At 38.2% G+C, this 4,720-nt stretch overlaps 1 non-coding gene across 1 annotated transcript; it reads right to left on the reverse strand.

The window, feature by feature from the left end:
* Positions 1-2,202: 2,202 nt before the first annotated feature.
* LOC119992346 lies at positions 2,203-2,307 on the reverse strand. Its single transcript, XR_005466350.1, has one exon. It is a non-coding gene; the product is annotated as a small nucleolar RNA R71 (small nucleolar RNA).
* Between the last annotated feature and the right edge of the window lie 2,413 nt (positions 2,308-4,720).

Consider the following 4,720-nt stretch of genomic DNA (forward strand, 5'->3'; position numbering starts at 1 on the left):
CACTTGAAGTCATGATAATTATATTGGGTATGTAACTTGAAGTTTAATGATGATTCATTTTGGTGTGCTTTGCATGCAAGGTGTTTTTGTTTTTGTTTTTTTCGGATATTGTTTGACGTTTAATCATTATTTAGTTGCACCATTAACCGTTTTCCATTTATTAATCTATTGCATAATATCAATAATATCATGGCTTTGTTCCAGTGATGTTTTATTGTGAGAGACTGATGTTCTAATTATATACATATAATTATACATCATTTTACATGCAACCGTGTATCGTTTAGAGTCATTATGTGATTGATGCTGCCTAAGAAATGTATATTTGCACATTACAGGTGCATAGGAGCATATCGGATGAAAAGGAGTTAAATTGGATCAAAGATTGAAGAACTTGAAGAAAATGACAGAGAAGAATTCCGATCGATCGGACCCCAGATCCGATCAATCAGCTAGTCTTATTTCAAAACTTTCCAGAGAGGATGTCCAATCAACTTCCCCAAAGACGCCCCAAACACGTGTGGGACCAGCTCAAAACGATACCAACTTGTATTAGAAACAGTCTAGGGGTTTAGGGGGTATAAAAGAATCATTTTTAGGGTTTTGGAGGGGGGATTCACACACTTGGAGCCTAGGGTTGGAGCTTTCTCTCTCTTGACAGCAGCCATTGGAGCAAGACAAAAGGGATTTCAGGGATTTTCTCTTCTTTCTTCTCTATCTTGTATTCAATGACTGCCATATTTGATTTGATGATGTATTTACTTGCCATGAGTGCCTAGATTCTCTTGCTAGGGTCTTAATGTAGTCAAACCTTGATCATTTAATAAATTTGGCTTCCTTATTACTTGATTTCTCTATCTTATTGAATTTTATGGGTGTGCTTAATGCTTTTAGATGTTTGATCACCATCTAAATGATTTGTTGCCTAGATTGAAACCGAAAGGAGATTTCTAAGATTTACCTCTAGCCAAAGACGACATAGGTTGCATGAACCATAGAAATATAGGGGCATGACCTATGCAATCGTTAAATGGTTAATCCATAAATCTTAATGGATCTTTGTCTTTTGAGTTCAATTGTTAAACATAACAGGGATTAGAGATAGAGACACTTCCGGTATGACCAGACATGGAGTATTGGAGAGGTTAGGGAAACCGATTGTCAATTGAGAGATAGTAATTAGGGATTAAGGGACCAAGTGAGTCGAATTGGATAAGGTGCGGTGAAATTAAGTATCCTAGTGTTCTCCTTCCTTGGTTTACAATTGTGTTGAATTGTGTTTTCTTAATTGCCTTCTTAATTGCTCTTTTGCTATTTGATTTAGATTAGTTGAAAACAAAACCAACCACAAATCCTTTGTACCCAATTTACATAGTTGTTATTTAATTTGACATTTATTTTGATTGCCAACACATCCCTAGTGAAACGATACTCTCTCATCACTTTATTACTTGTGCGCTTGCGAATATTTCATATCAATTTTTTCACGCCGTTGCCAGGGATTAAAGCAATTGGTTTGTGTCAAATTAAGTTTTAAATTGTGCTAATTGGTTTTTATTTTCTTGCAAAAATTCTTTCTCTTATAGGAGCTTGGGGAGACATACTCTCAATTCAGAATTCATTAATTTTGATTTGGAAATTAAGAGGACACTTCACAATCTTAGGCAGGAGCCTAGTAATAATCTAGTGGAAGGCATGGGCGACAATTAAGCAAGGAGGAATGTTGGTGAGCCCGGCAAGGCTTAAATGTGAATGAAGGCAATGGTAATGGTAGAGGTGCTAATGGAAGAAACGGTGGCGAAGAGGTGGAAAACCCTCCTAGACAATTTGATCCTCGCTCTTTTAAGGATTGTGCCAGACCTACTTGGGATACATCTCACTCAAGCATCCGATATCCTCCTATCAATGCCACTAATTTTGAGATTAAGCTGGCTATCATCAACATTATCTCTAATTCTGTGGTTTTCTATAGTCTTCCTAATGAAGAGCCCAATGTTCATCTTTGCTCTTTCTTACATGTGTGCACTACTTTTGGGATTAACGGAACTTCGAAGGATGCTATCTTGTTGAGGTCATTCCCATTCTCTTTGAGGGATAAGGCTAAAGGGTGGTTGATGTCCTTACCTCCCAATTCTATCACCACTTGGGATGAGATGGCGGAGTAATTCTTGATAAAATTCTTTCCTCCGGCCAAGGCTATGCAAATTAGGACGGATATCATGTCCTTTTCTCAAAAAGATCTTGAATCATTTATGAGGCTTGGGAGCGCTTTAAAAGCATTATTAGAAGTTGCCCAAACCATGGACTTCTGGAATGAGTGGTGTATCAAGCCTTCTATAATGGGTTGAGTATGCATACCAAGGAAACTATTGATGCAGCTGCTGGAGGTTCATTTATGACTAAAAATCAAGATGAGACTCGAGAATTACTTGATAAAGTGGCGAAGACTACTAACTTTTGGTCCTCGGTGAGGGGGAACCCAAAGCAAGGAGCTATAGAAATGATGATGTCTACCTTGGCTATTATGGCTAAAAAGATTGATGCATTGACTTTAAATCAAGTTCAAGGGGTACATGCTATGCAAAGCATCTTCCTACATTTCTTGCAATTATTGTTGTGGACGCCGTCCTACAGGGAAGTGTCTTATTGCTTCTTCATCTAACTCTAGTGAGCAAGTGAATGCCATTGGTGGAGGTAACTTTAATTGACCCTACAACGATCCTTATTCCAATTTCTACAATCCGGGATTTAGGAATCATCTCAACTTCTCTTGGAGCAATACTCAAAATGTGCAAAATCCTCAACATCAAGTGCAACCCCAAGAGAAGAAGCAGGATCTTGATGAGATTCTTGGTAAACTAGTCGATGGTCTTGAAGCTCTTACAACTCAAACTTCCCGTTATATGAGAAAGACGAATCTTACCTTGCAAAATCAAGCCACAATTTCTCAAAATCAAGGAGTTTTATAAGGAATCTTGAGGTGCAAATGAGGCAACTTGCTAATGCCCTCTCATCTAGGGAGAAGGGTGGTTTGCCTAGTCAACCGAAAGTAAATCCTAAAGGCAAGGAGCAATGTTTTGCCATTACTCTTAGGAATGGAACTATCGTTAAAAATGCTGTTGAACTTGATGCCGAAAAGGCAAAAATTTTGTAGTAGGAGGAGGAGTGCAGGTAAACAGGGGAGAAAGAAGTTTAAAACTGTCCAGATGCCATTTTCGATCGATCGGATGGGGTTCCCGATCGATCAGACCACCTTGATGAAAAGTCACCCAAGGCAAAATCCGATCGATCGGCCAGATGCAGTCAATGAGGAAAAGTCTAAAAATGACCAGAGTGTGCGGACACGGTATACTATTGAGCTTGATTGGCCCGATAGTTCTCTTCCTACACCTCCAGTGAAAGCTTATGTGCCTCCAATTCTATTTCCTCAAAGGTCAAAGAACATCAATAAAAAGGATGATCAATTCTCCAAGTTTTTGGAGGTATTCAGAAAGCTTCGAGTAAACCTTCCCTTTGTCGAGGCCTTAGAGCAAATTCCTAGCTATGCCAAATTCATGAAGAATATCCTATCCAAGAAGTGGAGGTTGAAAGAGTATGAAAAGATACAATTGACTGAAGAATACAGTGCCATTGTGCAAAGAAAGCTCCCAATCAAGCAAGATGATCCGGAAAGTTTCACAACCCCGTGGTGCAATCTACCCAAAAACTGTGCACAGTGATCCTTATAGATCAAGCGTTGATATTTAGATTGATCGACGAGTCAATCTAATATGCTTAGTGGATAGATACAAAGGAACCAAGAGCTCAGGGGAAATATGAACTTTGGAGTGTTTGATAGTACACAAACTCTTACTCCAACTTACCGGGTGTTGCATGGAGGATATATTCGTACACATCTCATAGGTCAGGGAAAGGTTTCTAATATAAAAACCTCGATGTAAGAATCGTACATCTATGGGAGTTCATCCATAGTTTAGGTGGTGTCAGACGAACATTGGATTGAAATATTATTCCTAGTCATAGGGCTTGGAGGTATAGAATAATATTTCGGGAGTCTAGATTTGTATGTACTACGGAGTCCCCTTGGTAGCTCTATTTTAGTCTCTTGTCTTATTCAAAGAAGATCGGCAAAATTCAGCATAGCACAACGGTTATTGGGATATTTATAAGAATAGAATTTGTATAACAAATAGATATAATTTTATTGGATTTTGGTTTTCCAAAGATAACCCTAAGATAAAATTATTTTTGTTAAATACAAATAACAAGTCTCGGAATTTCGATTTGGATTGTAAAATAAATAATTTTACATTAGTCGAAATTAAATCAAGAATGGACCAAGGACCAAAATAATATTTGAGCCTTGAATTCTTGAAAGATTGGACCTAAGGGAAACCTAGAGGTCCTATAAGGTTTGATGGATCCTAAGGGTTGCATATTGCTCCTAGCTAGGCCCAAAACCATGCATGCAAGACATTACCGACCCATTAGGATAGCAATGGAGGCACCGATTACAATTAATATTGATAGTGGCTTGTGCAATATTAGAGGTGTCGATACTAAATTTGCACCGAGGTATAAAATGTGTATAAAGTAGAAAGATTCAAGAAAGTGACAACACAGAATTTACGTGGTTCGGCAACTTGCCTATGTCCATGGAGTCTGATCTTTTATTGGAGTTGAGTCTCGATGATTCTTACAAATGTGGAATGATATGTAT

Source organism: Tripterygium wilfordii, chromosome 22 (assembly GCF_013401445.1).
Source record: "Tripterygium wilfordii isolate XIE 37 chromosome 22, ASM1340144v1, whole genome shotgun sequence".
NCBI lineage: Eukaryota > Viridiplantae > Streptophyta > Magnoliopsida > Celastrales > Celastraceae > Tripterygium > Tripterygium wilfordii.